At 49.5% G+C, this 22,433-nt stretch overlaps 1 protein-coding gene across 6 annotated transcripts in view; it reads left to right on the top strand.

The window, feature by feature from the left end:
* Nucleotides 1-22,433, top strand: part of LOC146363625 (semaphorin-6D-like) — a 111,857-nt gene that overhangs the window by 37,925 nt on the left and 51,499 nt on the right. For 3 of the 6 annotated variants that reach the window (XM_084918745.1, XM_084918743.1, XM_084918746.1), the window contains one exon: nt 19,914-20,027. The exons of 2 other annotated variants lie outside the window; for them this stretch is intronic. The gene's annotated coding sequence lies outside the window, so the exon portion shown is untranslated. Of the gene's footprint in view, nt 1-4,567; nt 4,900-19,913; nt 20,028-22,433 lie in introns of those variants that run through there. One more of the 6 variants, XM_084918747.1, reaches the window with a different exon arrangement.

Genomic DNA, 22,433 nt, shown 5'->3' with positions numbered 1-22,433 from the left:
TAGAGGGCAGACAGAGGCAGTTTTCAGATGTGAGCATGTTGGAATAATACAGTTAATCCAGCATCGGCACAGAGCTTTAAACACACCTGCACACACCGAGGAAAGCCAAAACGATGGAGCTGTGCAATCAGAGCCAGTCATTTCCTGCTGGAAGAGCAGATTTAAGCTCAGAGAGGTCAGACTCGATCAACCAGCTTAAACAGGTGTTCTTACCTGAAGAAGGTTTTACTGGAAAGCAGATCAGAGACTTAAGGATTAATTTGATGAGGAGCAGCAGACCTCAGACCTGCAGCAGAAAGCTGATTTATTGATCCGTTTCTGGATCAGAAAAACTGGATCAGCTGTGCAGGTGAGCACTGACTCGCTGCTTCTTCTTCATGTCTTTGTTTCCTGTGATCACACACAGACGGCACGAGGAGGAGAAACGCTGCTTTGACTTTATAGTTTGGACCTCCACCTCCTCCTCCACCTCCTCCTCCTCTCAGCTCTGCTTTGTTTTTAGTTTGGTTCTGATTAGCAGCGTCTCTGTGAGTCCGTCAGGGTCAGTCGTCTGTCTGAAACCACACACACAGTTCAGAATAATCCTTCTTCATATGACTCTGCCCTTAGTGCAGCTCATCGTCTGCTACTGTTTCCATGGTAACAGCAGGAGGAGGAGGTGATAGCTTTGATAGCTTTGTTCTGATTGGCTGGCTATATCCTGTCTCTGTGACATCACACACAGCCAAGAGCAGAAAAAACTCTGTGAGCCTGAGTGTTTCATGCAGACGCCTGGAGGAGGCCGCATTTTGGCTGCCGTGCTGACTTTAATCATCGACTGACGCTCGTCATGTGACCTCAGCTGAAATGCAGAGTGAATTTAGCTGTTTGGAGGAAGTAAGAGTGTGACATCCTCGTGCTCGGCCGATCGGGAAGCTGCCGGTGCCACGGCTTGCTGTGCTGCTCAGCGTTTATCGTTGGCAGTGATGGGGAAGAATGTGTTTTTAACAGCCTGCGTCGTCTCGCCATCTATGGAGCGAGGCCGGCCATCAGCTCGCATCGACCCGTAGATTTAGTCGGACAGAAACCAACCACTTAAGGCTAGGTCAGGGTCAGGGTTCAGTCAGGTCAGGGTCAGGGTTCAGTCAGGTCAGGGTTCAGTCAGGTCAGGGTCAGGGTTCAGTCAGGTCAGGGTTCAGGTCAGGGTTCAGTCAGGTCAGGGTTCAGTCAGGTCAGGGTCAGGGTTCAGTCAGGTCAGGGTTCAGGGTTCAGTCAGGTCAGGGTCAGGGTTCAGTCAGGTCAGGGTTCAGGTCAGGGTTCAGTCAGGTCAGGGTTCAGTCAGGTCAGGGTCAGGGTTCAGTCAGGTCAGGGTTCAGTCAGGTCAGGGTCAGGGTTCAGTCAGGTCAGGGTTCAGTCAGGTCAGGGTCAGGGTTCAGTCAGGTCAGGGTTCAGTCAGGTCAGGGTCAGGGTTCAGTCAGGTCAGGGTTCAGTCAGGTCAGGGTTCAGGTCAGGGTTCAGTCAGGTCAGGGTTCAGTCAGGTCAGGGTTCAGTCAGGTCAGGGTTCAGGTCAGGGTTCAGTCAGGTCAGGGTTCAGTCAGGTCAGGGTTCAGGGTTCAGTCAGGTCAGGGTTCAGTCAGGTCAGGGTTCAGGGTTCAGTCAGGTCAGGGTTCAGTCAGGTCAGGGTTCAGTCAGGTCAGGGTTCAGGTCAGGGTTCAGTCAGGGTCAGGGTTCAGTCAGGTCAGGGTTCAGTCAGGTCAGGGTTCAGGGTTCAGGGTTCAGTCAGGTCAGGGTCAGGGTTCAGTCAGGTCAGGGTTCAGTCAGGTCAGGGTTCAGTCAGGTCAGGGTTCGGGGGGGTTAACGCTGCATTTCATGCACGGCTCCCTCCTGTCTTCAGTTAATGTGACTTCCTTCTCTGTCTGCTGTAAAACTGAGTTAGCGAGTTGAGGCTGTCGTTTCCTCTGTCGTTGGGATCAGGTGGTGATAGTGAAAGGTATGGATGGGGTTATATGGGGGATCCATACAGCACAGTCTTGGCATATTTTGGTGAGATCATACTGAAGTAACAAAATGTACACTTTGCAGCAGATATCTGTAGTTTATCACATAAAGTGACCCAGCGAGTGTGAAAACATCAGTGCACACGCTGAGCCTGACAGACCCGCCCCCTCACTCCGAGCGAGCGAACGCCTCCGTCTGCAAAACTTCTGTGGATTTGTTCACATTCCTTCCTTGGAGCACAGGTGATTGCACAGGTCACCTGACAGGAGTTCTGCAATCAGTGTGAGTGTGACTGCAGGCCCTCTCAGTGTTGTCTGATGGATAACTTCAATTCAATTCAATTCAATTTTATTTATATAGCACCAAATCACAACAAAAGTTGCCTCAAGGTGCTTCACAGATACAGAGAAAAACCCAACAATCATATGACCCCCCTATGAGCAGCACTTTGGCGACAGTGGGAAGGAAAAACTCCCTTTTAACAGGAAGAAACCTCCGGCAGAACCAGGCTCAGGGAGGGGCGGGGCCATCTGCTGTGATTGGTTGGGGTGAGAGAAGGAAGACAGGATAAAGACATGCTGTGGAAGAGAGACAGAGATTAATAACAGATATGATTCAATGCAGAGAGGTCTGTTAATACATAGTGAGTGAGAAAGGTGACTGGAAAGGAAAAACTCAATGCATCATGGGAATCCCCCGGCAGCCTACGTCTATTGCAGCATAACTAAGGGAGGATTCAGGGTCACCTGGTCCAGCCCTAACTATATGCTTTAGTTTGAAGCCTAATCTTGAAAGTAGAGATAGTGTCTGTCTCCTGAATCCAAGCTGGAATGCAGGCAGGTGTGTGTGGACTATAGAACCGTGTGGCTGATTAAATGTGAACGTCTGTCCGTGTAGACGGAGATTAGAAACCGACCGCAGCCTGGCTCTGTGTGACGGCAGCTTTCAGTGTTGGTGTGTTGGAGAAAAGCACTCACTGAACAGGGACGACTCACACTGACTGACTTTAACTCCCACCACCGACAGGTGGAGCTGGGAATGACACGTCTCCTTGTTCTAAACTCCATCCTTCATTAGCTTCTCTGTCAGGTGTGGGATCATTAGCATGATGCCGATCATCATCACACACAGTGCTGCAGTGATGGCTGTTAGGCTCATTGGCTCTGTTGTTTTCCTGTCAGTGAGCATCTTTGAGCAGCAGATGGGGGGGGGTGCAGCTCAATCAGCTGTTTGAGGCGCTCAGCTTCATCAGAACAGTCACAGTTAGACTGTAGCACATCACTGTTTGATCTTATACAGCTACAACATCAGGTATGGCTTTAAATAAGAGCGGCTCATGTGCACAGGCCTGCATCCCCACAGACTTCTATGAGTTTGAGTTTCATGGTGTGAATAAACGAGGAGCTTGGACAGAAAGCGAGTGAAGATGTTACAGCTCCTGTAGTGCTTCAGAGTAGATCCTGGTGAGGACCTCCTTCTGGATTTAATGGTTCTGTTGTAAACAGAAATGGATAAAATTCCCGGCCGTACACTGTCAGCACTAACACACACTGAACAGCAGCAGGCCTGCTTACACTAGTGAATGGAGAAAATCTGCAGGACTCTGGTCTCATCCTAAACTAGAATGACCACAGGTGTGTGTCCCTCTGTGTTAGCCCTGTGACAGGCTGACCACCTGTCCAGGGTGTAGCCTGCCTCTGCTGGGGGGTAGAGAAGAGCCGGTGACCCTCTGGTGACCCTGCACTGGAGCTGCGTGTGATTGATGTGACTGCATGGAGGACTCAGACCTGTGTGCAAACACACCAACCAGAAGCCAGAAATGGAAGCTGTTCACCTTCAAAATAAAACTCATCAACTAGTCAGGGAATACTCATTTGTCCTTAGCAACCACTGGCCATGGCAACACGTTTGTAGGCCTGCAGAGCGAGAGCGGCCTGCGTGAGGAGCAACATGAGAGATCCCAGAGCTGGAGCTCGTTACACGTGTACGGCGTGAAGCTGAGCTGCAGCATCAATAACCTGTCAGATGTTATGTTTTGTGATTGATTGTTATAATAAGCTGGTCAGACGTTAGTTTATGGCTGTGTGACCTGATGAACTTACATATGAAGCGGTTTACCTGTGCAGTGAGGGAAACCGCTGCTCTGAGCCTCAGAGCCGCGAACACACCCTCGCCCTGTCCTTCACAGTCGGTGATGGCTGGCGTTTCGGTGTCTCAGCAGTGTAAGTGTCAGAGAGACACGGCGCCCTGACAGGCTGCAGAAACACCAGCTGCATACATTTAACACCTCAGAGTGTGTGTGTGTGTGTGTGTGTGGTTTGAGACTGCAGCACACACTGCACGCTCACCGCACACTTTCTGAAAAACCTCCGAATGTCGGAGTGTTTCCGGATTTCAGCTGTCAGTCAGGCGTGATCCGAGCTGTGCCGGCTCTCTGACAGTTTGAGGCCGCCGCTCGCTCGGCGCCTCGCTGTATTCACGTCTCTGCTGACCTGTTTGTGTGTGAGGCCAGTGCTGCTGCTGTTCAGACGTTTGCACTCTAAACTGCTTTCTGATGCTCTGTCCCACGAGCTTAACATTCATTGACCAAAGTGCTCCACAGCCATCATCGTCGGCCTGGTTTTAAGTAAAATCACTGAGAGCCGAGGAGGCGGAGCCTTTGTCTTCTTAAAAAGAGTCACGTTTGTCCTGAGGCACCAAAGCCAGCCGTGCAGCTCCGACCTGAAGCTCGCCGTCCTTTTAAATGAACGAGTACTAAACATACAAGTCGCTGGAACTGTGGAGATGCTGTCGCGTAGCTGCTCTGAGGGTTTCATGTTTTGGTTCTGAGACGTTCTTTCTGTTTGGGCTGCATTTAAACTAACCTCTGTTTCTTTGTCTTTTTCCATGTGCCGTCTGTGTCTGACCACCGCTCCTCAACAGGTATGTGAGACATGAAAACTTTAATGTCTTTGCTTTTGCTGTCATGTTTGTGGCTTTTCTCTCACCTGTACAGGTGAGCGTTGCTGTGGTTTGGTGATGAGCTTTTGAAATGGTTCGTTGGTGTAGTATTCTCAGTCTTATCGTCATGGATATCACAAGTTTAGCTTCCACAAACTTACTGGATTAAACTTGATGTTAGCCGTGTTGGTGTTTTCTGACAGAGCAGTCGCCCCCTGCTGGTTTAAGTTGCATTTACAGGATAAATCTTGGGCCTGTTGCGTTGAGCTCTGAGGTTTTAAACCTTAATAGGTGTTTGAAAATCTCTGATGGTTACTGGACGGTTAAAGAAGAGTCGAGTCTGGTGTTTGTTATTTCTGTTGCGTGCTCGTGGTGTTCCTCAGGGAAGCGTCCTGGGGCCTTTATTATTGTAGAAAAAGGAATCGACTTGCCTGCTCGTCATTATGCAGGCTGTGCTCTGAAAATGAATGAGCAGCAGTATTTTGGGGGCTGAGCTCAGTTTAATCAGTAAATATTGCATATTTATGGTTACCTTCAGCAGAGAAGAGTTGGCTGCAACAAAAACCCAGCAGGGGACAAAATGAACCAACCAGCACGCTGTTATCAAGTAAAATTACAGATCAGTCCCTCGCTTGCTGTTTGGAAAGGATTTAAAAAGCGTGTTGCAGACTGAGCGTGTGCAGCTGCAGCTCTCGCAGTGATTAAAGCGACTGAGCTTTTTATGAAAAATCCACTTTTTGGAGCAAATGAAAAAGTTCCCGTTTTTGTCCCCGCTCCTCCAGAATGTAAAGTGTGACGGCAGCGAGGCTGCCAGCACCGCTTAACTTCACTTCACTGAGTTTTAACAGCTAATCTGCCAGATGGTGAGCTGTACCCGAGCCGAGATGGAGAAATTCCCAGGTTAACTTGTCTGAACACGACCCAAATCAGCATCGCGCCAGCAGGCAGCTCGCACAGGTGGGGGGCTTTTCTGCGTCCTCGTCTCAGAAGCTTCGGGGACCGAGAGAAAAACCAAAGCTCTCTGTTTTGTGTTTAAACCGTCAGAAACGATGGACTGCTGGTTCACGGTGTCAGGTGTCTGCTGCTGCTCCACCCGTGATCTTCCTCGTGAGTCAGTGACTGATAGTGGAAAACACATCGGCAGTCTTTATCTTCTCCTCGCACTGACAGGACTCACTGTGAGAGAAATCTGAGCCCGTGTCGACGATCAGAGAAACCTGCAGCCTTCGGCTCAGGATTTACAGCCGTCTGACGTCTGCAGACGCCAACGTTTCACCAAGAAAATGACGTTTGTGTTTCGCTTGGAGAAACCAGAAGGAGCGGCACGCTGCAGCGACTCTGGTGTGTCAGCAGCCCCCAGTTTCCTGCAGATATCCAGTTGTGCCTAGCTTAGCCCAGACTGATAGCGGCGGGCCGTTATCGCCGCGCTTCGCTACATTTGGATCTGTTTGGACAGCTGCAGTGGTGCAGCTGCCAAATGATCACGACTGCACTATTTCAGGGAAACTGCTGTGTTTCTGTCCAAACTTTGATGACACATTTCTGTGTTAGCAAATCAGGGCCAAGCATCAGCGTTGCCATGGTAATCCAACGCTGAGCACCACAGCTTCATCACGTTCATGTTTAAACTGATGTCTGGACCATACACTGTATATAAAAGATGGGCATGCTCTGTAAAGCCTCAGTGTTAGTGAGTTGGCCTATCAGTTACCAGCTCAGGAGCTCTGTCAGCTCTGACCTCACAGCAGCCGTGTTATTGGTCAGACACGCTCCGCACGTCAGCTAGCAGCTACAGCCACCTGTGTCACCGTACACCTGACAGTCAATGGGGCCACGCCCCCACGAACAGCTGTTGTATGAATATGTTTATTTTAACATGGCAGTCTCTGGACTGACTCACTGCTGCCCCTGCTGGATGTCAGAGGAACTGCAGGTTTCTTTGTCTTTGTGAAGCTTCGATGCTCACGCCTGTCTCAGAGAAAGAGATGGAGGTGATCTCTGCAGGCGACGCTCTAATCCCGCCGAGAGCAGATTAACCCTTGAGAGAGAGCTCCTGTGTCGTCAGATCTCAGCAGTAATCTGATTTAGACCGACTGTCGCCGTCTCATCTGTCTCATCCCCTCATCCTCTGACCTCGTCTTCTCTCCTGCCTGTTTTCTCTCATCCTCCTCTTCCTCTGACCTCGTCTTACTTTAATCCGTCTTTGCCGCTTCTTCCTTCAGCCTCCTCCCCACAGAGCCTGTCTTTCCGTTGCCACGGCAACCGTGGTATCCCAGCATGCTCGGCAGGGGGCTCTGACTGTGGAGCGGCCGAGCGTCTGCTCGTGTCAGAGCTGAACGTGATGAAGCAGAGGCAGAAGTGATGAGGGAGGCAGGAAGAGAGCAGATAGAGGATCAGACGGGAGGAGGCAGGTCAGGCTGCGTCCTCTTGCTGTTTCTGAGAGGAAGTACGACGACTGAACCAGTGTTTAAAAACCAGCTTTAAGCTAAAGTCTCAGCTAGAGTTTCTTTTTGGCTCACAGAGGCCTCAGAACATCATTATTAATCACATGTGACCTAAACTGCAGTCATGAGACGTCACAGGTCAGCTGGTAGCAGAGAAACGGCCTCAAACCTGCGTTCTGTCTGAAGGTCAGCAGGGGGCGATGGTAAGACTTCTACAGGAGGATTTCTGACCTTTGACTCACCAACAGATATGTCAAGGTAATCAAACGACCCCCTATGAGCGAGCACGTTGGAGACAGTGGGAAGGAAAAACTCGCTTCTAACAGGAAGAAACCTCCAGCAGAACCAGGCTCAGTAAGAATCTGGTTAGATACCATATTTCTAAGATTTTCAGGGCCGAGTACAATAACCTCAGTTTGATCTGAATTAAGAAGCAGAAAGTTAGCGGCCATCCAGGTCTTTATGTCTTTAAGACATTCCTGCAGTTTAACTCATTGGTGTGTGTTATCTGGCTTCATGGACAGATAGAGCTGGGTGTCATCTGCATAGCAGTGTAAATGTATGCTATGTCTTCTAATGATGCTGCCTAAGGGAAGCATGTATAATGTAAACAGAATTGGTCCTAGCACTGAACCCTGTGGAACTCCATAATTAACCTCAGTGGGTGAAGAGGACTCTCCATTTACATGCACAAACTGGAGTCTATTAGATAGATATGATACAAACCACTGCAGTGCAGTACCTGTAATACCTACAGCATGTTCTAATCGCTCTAATAGGATATTATGGTCGACAGTATCGAACGCTGCACTGAGGTCTAGCAGGACAAGCACAGAGATGAGTCCACTGTCAGAGGCCATAAGAAGATCATTTGTAACCTTCACATGTGGTCTGCAGACTGGCCTGTCTGCGTGTCACGATGTTTGTGCTGTTCGCTGCTTTTCTTTCATTTCTGCAGCCAATCACAGCAGCTCTTGTTCTCGCAGTGATTGGCTGCAGGCTTGTTTTGTGGTGCACATCTGTGCAGCTGGGCTCATGTAGCAGCAGTGTGGCCTCAGAGGGCGGGGTGGGGGTGTTGCTGTAACGGGTGGAGAAATGAGGAGAAATGAATTCATTCAACAAAGGTCCTCAGAGAGATACATGTACAAACGTGTGTGTGTGTGTAGGCACAGTTTGGCAGGCGATTGTTCCTCCTTTGTGTAGCCTTCATTGCCTGTGTGTGTGTGTGTGTGTGCGTGCGTGCGTGCGTGCATGCGTGTGTGTGCGTGCGTGCGTGTGCGTGCGTGTGTGTGAGTGAGTGAGTGGGAGGTACACAGTGAGATGCGTCTCCTGGCTGGTTGCAGCTCTAACAGCAGATCCTGCCTCGTGGTGGGCGTGGACAGACCTCCTCGTTCACCTGCAGGTGTGCGCTGACACACACTGAAACACTTGTGTTACCTGGGTGAATGTCCGCCCGCTCAGTGCTCTCTTCTTCTTCTTCTATTGGTTTTGTGTATGAATGAAAGTCCCTGGTGTGCGTCCCTTTGAAGCTCTGAGGTTTGAATTCGAGTGTTTGAGTCGATTGAAAAACAGCCACAGAACAACGAGCAGCAGGAAATGCGTGTGGTCGCAGGTGAAGGTCAGGTGACCTCGAGGGTCAGATGGGTTTGTGCTTCAGTTTGTCTAAATCCAGAAAAGCTGCACCTGTTGGTGACCGCTCAGTGTCAGAGGTCACCAACGAGGCATCGTGAGCATGGGCAGAGTAACGAAGGCGTAACGCATTCACTGAAGAATCTGCAGACTGTCTGGTGTGCAGCGGGCGGCGGCGGTCTGCGAGGACGCTCGCTGTGATGAGATTTCATTTCTGTGTGAGGCCGCCTGCATTTCCACGGCGATTATGAACCACATTTATTTTATTGGATGATTGGACTCTGTGATGAGGCTTTTAGCCTCACCATGAGTGATTATTTCGAGCTTTTTGTGAATCCAATAAATTGGCCTTTAAAACGAGAGCGAGGGAGGCGGGCTGCAGATGGAAAGATGGAAAGAGTGGAATATGTGAGCGCCACGCGGCGAGGCTTAAAAACACAATGAATCTCCTCCAAATGAGCACAAAGTCATTTACTGCAAACAGCTCAGTGAGTCACACTGTGTGTGGTCAACACACGTGCACGCACACAAACACACAAACACACACACACACACACGATGACATTCAGTATTGTCATCAGACGATCTGTCTTTGTTATCGCTGCTGTCGAGAGGATCAGCTTGTTAGTCTGAGAGATGTTGGCCAGCAGGAGGGTGTGTGTGTGTGTGGGGGGGGGTCTGTGTGTCTGTGTGTGTCTGTGTGTGTGTGTGTGTGTGTGTGTGTGTGGCTACACTGTAAGTCGACTTCCTTTTGGACATCAAACATTGGTGGATATTGGTCGTGGTGGGCGGGTCATGTGCTGTTCACCTGGGCGGGAGCGTGTCGTGGCACAGGTGAGTGTGAGCGGTCGTTCCCTGTGAGGTCAGCTCGGCGCCCGGCTCAGCTTTTGGATCCATTTTCAGGCGTCTTTCCCGTCAGTTCGGCAGAGACGGAAACGTCTGGCGGAGCAGCCTGTGTGCTTTCCTGCGGCGTCACATCCAACCGGCCTGTCTGTGCGGGCGGCGAGGAAAACCACACGGTGCTGCTGTTATTTAAGATGATGGATGATGGGATCTGAGCATGCTCAGTTCAGAGGCAGCACCAAATCACAATGACACGCCCACCAGTCGCTCCAGGCACTCAGTGATTATGATTACTATCAGTATTATTTGATTAACTCAATGAATTGGTTTGAATGTGAGACAGTAGAAATGGTTTTGGAGTCTTTCCTTCAGTATGTCCAGAAAAAAAAATACTGTGACATCATTGATCGCTCCTGTGACATCACTGTTGATCATTTCTGCTTTTATGTCACTTTAATGGAAAAGCTGTTAGAGCTTTAAAAGCATCAGCTGTTGTTCATCCACAAAGTAAAAAGAAGCTCCACATTGTCATGAATCAAACACCAGAGCGTCATTTGTCCCTAAACTGTGACTTTAATGAGTAAAACATGGCGGTGGCGTGCTGACAGTCAGGTTCTGCGCTGCTCTCGGTGACAGATCAGCAACGCAGGAACGAGCAACAGATGGCGGCGACGCTTGGATCAGATCAGAGGCTTTAACGCAGATTTAAAAGCTCCTGCAGGCCGAGCTCTTGAGTTAGTCACTGTTATTATCCGGGCGGGGGCGCAGGGTGGGCGCGCTGTGCAGCACCGCACGGCGCCGGTCGCTGACAGGTGAGACGCTTCCTGAAACGCCACAACAGTGACACGAAGAGGTGACCCTCTGTCAGCTGATGCTGCCCAGGTGTTCATCAGCGCCCTTCATCCCTTCCTGTTCACACTCTTCCTCCCTCCTCTGTCTGTGACTGTGTCAGCTTCACTGACCCGAGGATCGCAGGAAACCTGGCTGTCTGTGTCTCCGACATCTGCTGTGGTTGTTTGGCGTCTCTGTTAGAAAGCGAGGCGTCCCAGTTGACCTGTCTGTTTTACCTGTCCTGTTTCGACCTGTTGTCTTAGTGGACTGAGGTCAGTGGTCACGTGGGCAAAGGTCCTGCTGTCCAATCAGAGATTGATCCAAAAATAAAAGCATTTCCAGTCCAGCCCCCCGACCCCCTCCTTTCTAACTGCAGTAATATCAGAGCCCGCTGACCAATCACATGACCAGCTGGGCTCTCTCCCTCCCCCCACGGACGGCGGTAAGCTGCCATGTTGGTAATTGTTTGACCTCTGTGAAGTTGACCCTGTGACCCAGCTACCGGCACCGTCGTTCCTGCTCTGAGCGCCACCGCCAGCATCCGAGCTTTGACCTGCTGGCCTCAGGAGGAAGCTCCAATTAAGTTGATGTCGTTTGTTGCTGGTGACGCTCTGACCTCTGACCTCTGTGTGTTTGTGCTCCATGTTCCTTCCTGTGACTTGAACTTTGACCTTTGAATGAAACGCAGCACTGAAAATGAGCTTGCAGCAGCTTAGGAGTGCGTACCTGTGCGCCCTTTTCTGTGTCATGAGAAACAGGAAGTGCATGTTTGATTGCAGCAAATGCAGCTCCACCTGGTCCTCTGCCCTAATGTTCAGCGTTACTACAAACACACCGTCTCACTGACTGCTGCAGGTACGCCCACACCTGTGTGCAGGCTAGCTTTAGCTTCAGCCACTCTGGCTTTGTTAGCTTGTTTAAAACGCCTGTATTCACCTGGCTGACAGGTTTACAGGTCTGAGACTGAGGATAGTTGTCACCGGCGTGTTTGTCATGGTCGCCTTGGTTACTGTGGCTAATGTTATGTTAGCCTGTGGCTAACTAGCTCAGACCAGCTCGTGAATGCTGCTGATAAGACAAATCACCTCTCAGGTTCATGATAAAGAATGTCAGTGTTGGTGTTCAGAGGAAAACAGGAACTGGTCTGTGGGATCCTCCTTTCTAATGACTGACCCCGCCCCCTGTTTGAAGGTTTTTGGAAGGTCTTAGATGATGTAGGGGTGGCGGTGGTGGCGGTGGTGGTGCCTGAAACATGTTGTGGTGTAACTGCTCAGACGAATCACAGACATGAAGCTAAACGTGCACCGCGTTAAAGACTCACCTGAGCACCACAGTAAAACGGTACCGATGTCATCAGGAGAGAGGCGGGACTTAGAGGAGGAGCATGAGGAAGTAATGAGACGTCAACACAGGGATGAAAGTAAATCCATCAGAGTGGACGGCAGAGGCAGACGCGAGGATTAACCTCAGCAAACAATCACATGTGGGATTAGAGTCGGACAGGCGTGTGTGTCTGTGTGTGCGTGTGTATGTGTGCGTGTGTGTGTGTGTGTGTGTGTGTGTGTGTGTGCGTGTGTGTGCGTGTGTGAGATGGGGATGAGGATGATGAGGATCAGATTTGTTGCTGAGAGGATTAATCTGCTGAACGACTGAAACTGGAACAAAGCAGCAAACATGAAAACAAAGCTCAGAGGACACTGACCGCAGCCAATCAGAGCGCCTGTTTACAGCAGCAGGTATTGATTATTGATCAGTCTGTTTGAAGTGTACATCAGAAGATCTCAGAGAGCTCGCAGTGGATGTATGGGTGGATGTGTGGATGACTGGATAGATGGACAGCTAGGTGGTGTAAAGGCAGGTGAAGCGTGTGAACGAGGAGGCCAGTCAAGCTGCTCTTCTCGCTGTTAGCGCTGAGGTCACGGGCCGTGGCAGGGGCGGGGACTAACGTTCAGCAGGCTCCTTTGTGCCAACACTTCTCCTGAAGCGGTGCCACAGCCTCACAGATGTTCTCCAACCAGCTGGTGGGTGGTCGGTGGAGGTTTGCCATGGTTACTCGTGCGCTATAACAGGCGTACAGTACTGCACCGACACCCACTGTGAGGTTGCTATGGTAACCGATGGGTCGCAGGTCAGAGAGACGTAGAGATGCAGAGAAGTCGCCTTCCTTCAGGTGACCAAGGCAACCTGCTCGAACCAGAGCAATCACGGTGAAGCTTTTGGTGCAGCAGCCTCTGTCTGAGGTGTTCTACACGAGTGACCATCAGTAACCTCCACCTAATGGCCTCTGACCCCAGTCTGGGCGTGTGCGCTGAGGTCTGACTGGCTCAGTCTGTTTCTGTCTGTGTCACATGACCCACCTCCCTCACCTTCCTCCACGCCTGGTGGAGCTACAGGTTTCAGACTGCGTGATGTTAAAGATGACTTCGCTGCACAGATGGGACAACGAGCTGCGAGGAATTGTTGATCACCGTCAGTGTCAGAGGTCATGTTGGTAACCGTGGTAACCAGCAGGCTAGGAGTGAGACTGAAAGCCTGCAGAGGTGTTGATACGCGACTCCTCTCCCTGTGCTATTGATCTGTCTGACCCCGTTAGGAGGGATTCCTCTAATTGGAGCCCACTAATGGCTCCTATTAGCTCGTTAGGTGAAGTTAGCTCGTGCAGAACTTCTGCTAACGAGCACGGACACTCTTCTTTGTGAGCAGGCAGTCGCTTGCTGTGCTCAGGCTACACGCCACTGAGTTCCTCTTCCTGAGAAACCAGCTCTGTTCATCCACAGGGAGCTCCTCCTCCTGCCTCACTGTTTTATTTCTCTGTGAACGAAATGAGCCGAGCGATGGGGGCCTAATGGCAGCTGATAAGATTTCCTTCGATCTGGACTCGTGCCACCAGCCGAGAGCAGAATCCTCCAGAGAATCGATCCTGAACAAATCCAATCAGCTGCAGATGCTCGCTGAGCGGCACCAGGGGAGCCTCTTTGTTTTACACGAGGAGCTTCCTTTAATCGTGTTACTGCGTCCTGAGTTTGCCTTCAAACTTCCCCCCTAAACCCTGACTGCATTCCTTTACAGCACAAACTCCAGCTGGGAATGTCCTAGAATCAAATCCTTTAAAATCCAAATCTGGACAGAAACAGTGTGAGGCTGAACTCTGCTTTAGCTCTCGGCCTCTGTCTTCATCTTCCTCTGTCTACATCTGAGCTGAGCCTTAAAGCCCGCCACACGCAGCACCATTAATCATATGCCCAACTACGTTCTTATTGTGGGGGTTTAATATCCATGTCTGCTGTCCTGACAAACCTCTGGTGAAGGAGTTTTTAAGCCTCATTGATTCTTTTAATCCGGTCCAGTCCGTACCTGGTCCCACACATGAACACGGACACACACTGGACCTGGTCCTGTCGCACAGTCTACCTGTGTCTAACGTGGAAGTGACTGACACTGCTTTCTCTGACCATATGGCTGTATTATTTGATGCTGCGTTTTCACGCACTACAGTTCAAACCAGCGCTCCTGTTCGCCGCTGTCGGATTATTAACCCTTCCACTGCTGCCCAGTTCCCCGCCGATCGTACTGCCTAACCACTCTGGACTTTGTGGCACCATTAATAACCAGGCAGCCCAAGGCTAAAACTGACCCTTGGTTTAACGACGCCACTCGGGCTGTGAGGAGGGAGTGTCGTAGAGCTGAACGCAGACGGAAGAGGGACAAACTGCAGGTGTCTCTTCAAATCCTAGAGGACTGCTGGCACCTCTATCAGGATACGGTCAAAGAGGCTAAAAGAAAATATTTCTCTAAGATCATTTCCTCCAACAGTCACAATCCACGTGTGTTATTTAACTCTGTTGACTCAGTCTTAAATGCTCCACAAAGTGTCTGTTTGGAGGCCTCTCATAAACTGATGATTTTATGTGTTTTTTCATTGAGAAGGTTGCAACCAAAGGAGAATGGTGTCCTAGAGGTCTTCCAATCAGGTTTTAAAAACTTTCATAGCACGGAGTCAGCACTCTTAAAGGTTTTTAATGATATCCCCCTTTCCTGTGACTCTGGTAATCATGTTGTTCTTGTCCTTCTTGACCTAACAGCTGCCTTTGACACTGTTGACCACAACATTTTACTGACTCGCTTGCACCATCTCGCAGGCATTCGTGGTACTGCCTTGAAATGGTTTAGGTCTTATCTTTCTGACAGGACTTTTAGTGTTAACTTTTCAGGGTATGAGTCCTCCTCTGCCGCCTTTCAGTCTGGGGTCCCGCAGGGCTCAATTTTAGGACCTCTGCTTTTTTCATTATATTTACAGCCCCTGGGAACCATCCTCAGAAGGCATGGATTATCCTTCCACTGCTATGCTGACGACTGTCAGATTTATCTGCGTCTGAAGCAGAAAGAGGTCTTCTCTATTAAGCCACTTCTAGCATCTCTAGAAGACATTAAATCTCGCATGTCCCTAAACTTTCTAAGATGTAATTCAAGCAAAACTGAGGTGATTCTGTTGTGAACCCTCTGCTATTGATTTGGGACCCCTGGCAGAGTATTTTAAACCTGTTGTTACTAACCTGGGTTTTAAGATGGGCAGTGATTTTAAATTAGACAGTCAAATTAGGGCTACTGTCAAGTCCAGTTTTTATCATTTAAGGCGTTTGGCAAAGATAAGACCTATTTATCTCAGCCGCATTTTGAAACAGTAATCGATGCTTTTATTCCATCTCGTTTGGATTACTGTAATGTGCTGTATTGTGGAGTTAGTCAGCGTCTTCTCTCTCGTCTGCAGCTGGTCCAAAATGCTGCTGCACGACCTTTAACCAGAAGCACATAACTGCCATCCTGGCTTCACTCCACTGGCTGCCTGTATAATTACAAAATGTTTTATGTAAGATTTTTGTTTTGTGATTTATCGCGTTCGGTGTGAACACAGTTCATTTAAAATTCTCATGTTTGTTTTTAAATGCTTAAACCAGGGGTGTCAAACTCATTTTAGTTCAGGGGCCACATGGAGAGAAGTCTATTCTCAAGTGGGCCGGACTGGTAAAATCATTGTGTATATAACTTAAAAACAACAACTTCAGATTGTTTTCTTTGTCTTAATATGACCAACATAAAAATAAAGCTGGAGCCTGTGGACAGTATGTTCAAAATAGTACAGGCACAACAGCTAATAATCATAAAACACCTCAAGTTATTTGAAAATTCTGAGGACAAAGAACAAGCACACAGTGCCTCAGTGATTCACAGAAGTATATCAGGGTGTATCATGCAGCACTTTCAGTGCGGTTGCATCGTTTATTTGACTCCTGATACCTGGCATCTTTAGCTTTCACCAGCTCATCAATATCAGGCTTCACATCCTGAGTGGCAGCTAACTTCAGGATGTGATTCAAGTGCCTGTGCGTGAGCCTTGAGCGCAGTTTTGTTTTATTTATGCTCATTACAGAGAAAACTTGCTCACAAAGATACGTGGTTCCGAACATGCACAACGGTTTTGCAGCGAGGGCTGTCAAGTTGGGGTAACCTGGCAAGAGATTCTGACAGAATGTGTTCAAGCCAGCTGCGGCTTTTGCCCTTCAAATGCGAGTCACACTGCAAGTCTATTATTTCAAGTTGGATCCTGACAGCAGATCAGAGGGATTCACGCTGAACAGCGAGCAAAAAACTTTGAAGTCTTTCTCCAGTTCACCAAAAATCTGAAATCGTTGCTCAAACTAGTAACAGTCCCGTTATTTTATCTTTGAACCGCTTCATATCTGCCACACTTTGGATCGTGCACACATTTTTCAGACAGGGGAAGTGAGCTGCATCACCGCCAGCGAGCTGCGTCTCCCACAATAACAGCTTCAACTTGAAAGAACGTATGCTGTCATAATACTGCGTGACAGCTTTGTTGCATCCTTGCAGCTGTTTGTTCAGGTTATTCAGGTGCTCTGTAACATCCACCATAAATGCAAGGTCCTGCATCCATTCTGCAGAATGAAATTCTAACACTGGTTTGCCCTTTTCTTCCATAAACTGTTCAATTTCTTCTCGTAAATCAAAGGAACGCCTCAGCACAGCACCTCGGCTCAACCATCTCACCGCAGTGTGGTACGGCAGGCCATAGATGTGGTCTTTCTCTCTGAGAAGGCTGTCAAACTGACGGTGATTGAGGCTTCTGGATCGGATGACATTAACAGTTTGGATGACCACCTTCATGACGTTATCCATTTTCAGTGACTTGCAACACAAAGCCTCCTGGTGCAAAATACAGTGAAAAGTCCAAAAATCCCGTCCTCCATTTGCAGATTGCACTTTATCTCTGGACTTTTTTACAACGCCTGCTTTCTTCCCGATCATTGAGGGCGCACCATCTGTAGCCAGGCTGACAGCGCGGGACCGGTCCACTCCGACGCTGTCCAGCGCGCCGACGAGTGCGGTGAAAATATCAGCTGCGGTCGTTGTATCTGTCATCGGTACCGACTCCACGAACTCCTCGGTGACGGTCAATGAGTCATCAACTCCGCGGATGAAAATTGCCAGTTGTGCAACATCTGTAATGTCCGTGCCTTCATCAATTGCAACTGAAAACAAAATAAATAACTATTTTTTGCTTCAGCTGGCTGTCCAAATCCGCTGAAAGATCAGAGATCCTGTCGGCAACTGTGTTTCTTGTCAGGCTGATATTTGCAAAGGCCTGGCGCTTTTCAGGGCACACAATCTCCGATGCCTTCATCATACATGTTTTTACAAATTCACCCTCACTAAATGGTTTTGAAGCTAGTGCAATGTCGTTAGCAATGAGGTAGCTAGCTTTCACTGCAGCGTCACCGATGTCTCGGCTGTGAGTAAACACAGACTGCTGTTTCTTCAGACCGCCAACAGTTCGTTCACCTTCTCTCTTCTCACATAGACTCACACAGTGGCGACGGAGGTTATATTCTTTCAGCACTGCAACATGCTGGGAACACACCAAACATACAGCTTTCACCTCCATGAATAAATAGGAGGATGACCATTTTTCTTGGAGCACTCTGCATCCACTGTTCTCTTTTTTGACAGAGACATATTGGGGCAATGAGGGTGCCAAAGCACATCAGGTTTAAATTTCGTGGGCAAAACAAAGTAGCTCACAATTGCTATTGCGCCATCCAATGGACACAATTGGAACAGCAGTTTCTTTATTGAAAAATTGCTGCTCATTTTTATACTTTACAAAATCATCTCACGGGCCGGATTAAACCCGTTTGCGGGCCTGATCCGGCCCGCGGGCCGTACGTTTGACACCCCTGGCTTAAACGGTCTTGCCCCAATTTACCTCTCTGAGCTTCTTCGTCCTTACCCACCCCCCAGGTCTCTCAGGTCAGCTGACAAGCTGCTCCTGGAGGTACCCAGGTCCAAGAGGAAGCTCAGAGGGGGCGGGGCCTTCTCTGCCCCAGCACATTAGAGAGGCCCCTCACTGTCTTAAAACCCACTTTTACTCCTTGGCTTATGACACAGTCTGACCCTGATTTTATTGTTTTAAATGTAATTCTAATTATCATTTTATACTATTTTATTATTGCTTTTGCTATTTGTGCCAATTCTATTGTTTTAAATGTTATTTGAATTATCATCTTATTTTTTTAAAATATTTTTCCTCTATTTATATTATTTCTTTTTTTAACTTGTTTAATGTATCAAGTGTACAGCACTTGAAAGTGCTGTATAAATACATTGCTTTCTTAGCACTATACATTGCTAGTGTTAAAGAGTACTGCACTGATTCAGCTAAAAGGTGATATGTTTCTGATGTGTTGCAGGCGTGTTTCTGGGGTGTTTCTGGGGTGTTTCAGTCGTGTGACAGGCGTGTTACAGGCGTGTTGCAGGCGTGTTTCTGGGGTGTTTCTGGGGTGTTTCAGTCGTGTGACAGGCGTGTTACAGGCGTGTTACAGGCGTGTTTCTGGGGTGTTTCAGTCGTGTGACAGGCGTGTTACAGGCGTGTTGCAGGCGTGTTTCTGGGGTGTTTCAGTCATGTTGCAGGCGTGTTTCAGGCGTGTTGCAGTCGTGTTTCTGGGGTGTTTCAGTAGTGTGACAGGTGTGTTGCAGGCGTGTTGCAGGCGTGTTGCAGGTGTGTTGCAGGCGTGTTGCAGGTGTGTTTCTGGGGTGTTTCAGTTGTGTGACAGGCGTGTTACAGGCGTGTTGCAGGCGTGTTTCTGGGGTGTTTCAGTCATGTTGCAGGCGTGTTTCAGGCGTGTTGCAGTCGTGTTTCTGGTGTGTTTCAGTCGTATGACAGACGTGTTTCTGGGGTGTTTCAGTAGTGTGACAGGTGTGTTGCAGGCGTGTTGCAGGTGTGTTGCAGGCGTGTTGCAGGTGTGTTTCTGGGGTGTTTCAGTTGTGTGACAGGCGTGTTACAGGCGTGTTGCAGGCGTGTTTCTGGGGTGTTTCAGTCATGTTGCAGGCGTGTTTCAGGCGTGTTGCAGTCGTGTTTCTGGTGTGTTTCAGTCGTATGACAGACGTGTTTCTGGGGTGTTTCAGTCGTGTGACATGTGTGTTGCAGGCGTGTTGCAGGCGTGTTGCAGGCGTGTTGCAGGCATGTTGCAGGCGTGTTGCAGGCGTGTTGCAGGCGTGTTGCAGGTGTGTTTCAGTCGTGTGACATGTGTGTTGCAGGCATGTTGCAGGCGTGTTGCAGGTGTGTTTCAGTCGTATGACAGGCGTGTTTCTGGGGTGTTTCAGTCATGTGACATGTGTGTTGCAGGTGTGTTTCACTTGTGTTGGAGTCATGTTAGAGGTGTGTTGCAGGGGTGTTGTTGGCATGTTGCTGGTTTGATTAACATGTGTTGCAGGCGTGTTCCTGGGTTGTTTCAGTCGTGTTGCACATGTGTTGTTGGTGTGTTCAACATGTGTTGGAGGTGTATTACAAGTGCGTTGTCGACATGTTGCACGTGTGTTTCAGTTGTGTTGCAGGCGTGTTGTTGGTGTGTTGCAGGTACTTTGTGTGTTGACCTGCAGGTTTCAGGAAAGTGTTTGTGAGTGTTTTTATTCCAAGCTGGCAATAATTTTAATGTCAGGATGTCTTCATACGGCGAGCTGCATTGATTGGTCATCAAGCTGTGGTTCACTTTCCTCTCTTGTGATTGGTTGATGTGTTGGGCTGGTCCATGGTACACAGCCAAAGGTCCGTCCTGATGAGGCGTCTGCAATCAAAACACCACAGAGTCTGTTAAAAGCAGCTCGTCGTGTTTGCTCAAAGCTTGAAGCACAAATGTTTTGGTCCCTTTAAACTTTATCGTTTTGCTGTTGCAGGACGTCTGAGGGGGTGCACCCCCGCCTCCTGACTTCCTGTTTGCTTTGCTGCTGTCACTTGAGCATCCAGAGGCTTCACCTGTCCGTCGCAGCAGATTTTCACTCTGTAAAAATGTAAGTACGGCCACCCTTCAGAACCACGCTAACGTTCCTCTGAAGCTCTCTTGCTGCCAGCCAATCATGCGACAGGCTGACTCAGTGCTGAGCTCTGTCTGCTCACATTTGCAGCCTTTCATTTAATCAGAGCTCTGTGACTGTCAGTCCTCTGCACGCAGCTTCATCACGTGGAACTCTGCGTCTTTTACCTCATGTGACAGTTTTCATGATTCACGTCACATGGTGTGTCTGCGGTCCACCGACAGATATACAACATTATAAAAACAGTCTTTCTCCAGAGCCTTCCTCAGTCGTGTCGTCATCATCATCTACAGTCTGTTTGTAATGATGAAGATGAGCAGAGATGAAGCTCACATCAGTGCAGTCCTGTCGCTCACAGACTGCAGGAAGCTCGATGCCAAACGCTTCTCTTTGTGTATCTGTGTTCAAGACATGGAGGATGTAACAGCCACTCGTGGCTCTTTCCAGCACCTCCAAAATCATAGGAAGCAGATCTGTACCGGAGCCAGGAGCTGCTTGGCGAGCTTCCCCTCGTGTTCCCGGCGTGCATCAAATGAGAGGAGAACACAAAGAGCCGATTTCAGGCGCCGTGACATCAGGATTTCACAGAGCTTAACAGACGTGTCACCGTGCCACCCAAATCTGAGGCCTGCAGATCGACTACAGCGTGGATTAGCTGTGAGCTCGCTCCACACGCCGTGCATTAATGCAACACACTTCAGCTGGAAACAGTCACAGGCCCAAGGGGGCGGAGCCTCCAACAACCAACCTCCATTCAGCCTCCATCGTCTGCTTTACACGATCAGGGGGCCTCTGTTACCCTGCTCTAAGGGATGGTACTTCACTACACACAGACACACACTCACAGGCGCACACACACACACTCTCACACACACACACACACACAGTCAGCTTCATCTCACTGATCAGCTTAATATAAACACGTCAGCTGGCGGTGAGGCGACCCCAGTGATACCAGTCTCACTAAAAACTCTTTGGTGGTTCTGATGGTTAATCCTGCGTCATCGGACCACGGAGGTGAGCCGCCGCTCGGGCCGGCTGACTGGTGATTTATGGGCGCACAAACAGGAAGCTGTCAACAGCTGATTCCTATCTCCTGTCTCCGTGAGCGCAGCAGAGCTCAGCTGACTCAAGGCACACAGACTGTAAAGTAAAGATGGATTCTGTGACGGCTGTTATCCAAATATAACTGTGAAAAAATCTGATTGGCTGCTGTTCAAATATCAGAAATGACATCGGCTTCCGTCCACCGACCGTCATGAAGGTCGAGCTGAATCTGAGGCCAGGTCAGCGCGCTGTGATGTCACCGACATCAGTCTGAGCGAGCGCTCTCAGACGTCGGTGTTCAGAGTGGGGTTAATGTGGGTGGTGCAAGTTTCCTGGTTTATTCCAGTCAGGGTGAAGAGCTCTGCTCCGACGGCTGGGCTGAAGAGATGGATCTGATCTAACACCCACGTCACACAGTGTCAGCGTCACTGACAAGCCTGCGATCTGCTGATGGACACTTTCAGCTGTGCGTCGCTGTGTCGGGGAGCACTGGCGTGTTCACGTTAGCGTGTTTGCTCGCAGCGCCGCGGCATATCGATCAGCCCTGCAGTCATGTGTAATCAGTCAGACGGGACGCCGCTGAACCAGATCGCGTGTGATCAGATCTGAATGTGGTCTTTGTATAAATCAGTGTACACGAGTGTGAAAGGTCACGTGCCCCGAGGACGACGATCCAGACAGCAGGACAGGGCTGGGATCACACGGGTGGAGGTGAAGTCCAGACCAGCACCTGTCGGAGGGGCCCTGTGGAGTCAGGGGGTGCAGGATTAGCAGGTCCTCCTTAAACGGCTCCTGTTGGGCGATATCGACGCGTTTGAAGGATAATCGGCTGGAGGCGGCGGCGGCACGGCTGACGGTAATGAGCTGAGGCTGATTTACTGGATGAAATGAAAGCAGCTCTCATTTGTGCTCCTGTCTGCTTCTTCACAGAGGAGCTGCTGTTTCCTTGATACCTGCACCCAGCAGGATTTAACGCAGAGGCAAACAAATGCAAATGCCGGCCTAATTACCAGCAGTCACAGCGCGCCGCCATTGTTTCCGTCCTGCGTCACGGAAAGATGTGGAGCTGGAAGCAACCACAGCAGACCGAACGTTTATGTTTATCAGTGCTCAGAGGTCATGTGACATTTAGGGGATATCACAAATAATCAACACCATCGTTACGGGGGCGTGGCCTCTCTGACTGACAGGTAGCTGCTGTTTGCCAGAACCCGACCTCCGAGTCTGTAGCTGTGTCCCAAAACGTCGGCTGCATCCTCCCGAGGCCGCATTTGAAGGCCGATTACGTCACATCGACGCGACGAAGGCTGTCCCAATTCGTCGACTCCTTCAAAT

Source organism: Perissodus microlepis, chromosome 22, assembly GCF_051167445.1.
Source record: "Perissodus microlepis isolate ML-2025 ecotype Zambia chromosome 22, ASM5116744v1, whole genome shotgun sequence".
Classification (NCBI taxonomy): Eukaryota; Metazoa; Chordata; class Actinopteri; order Cichliformes; family Cichlidae; genus Perissodus; species Perissodus microlepis.
Note: the sequence above shows the minus strand (reverse complement) of the source record. Positions and strands in the feature narration are given on the sequence as shown.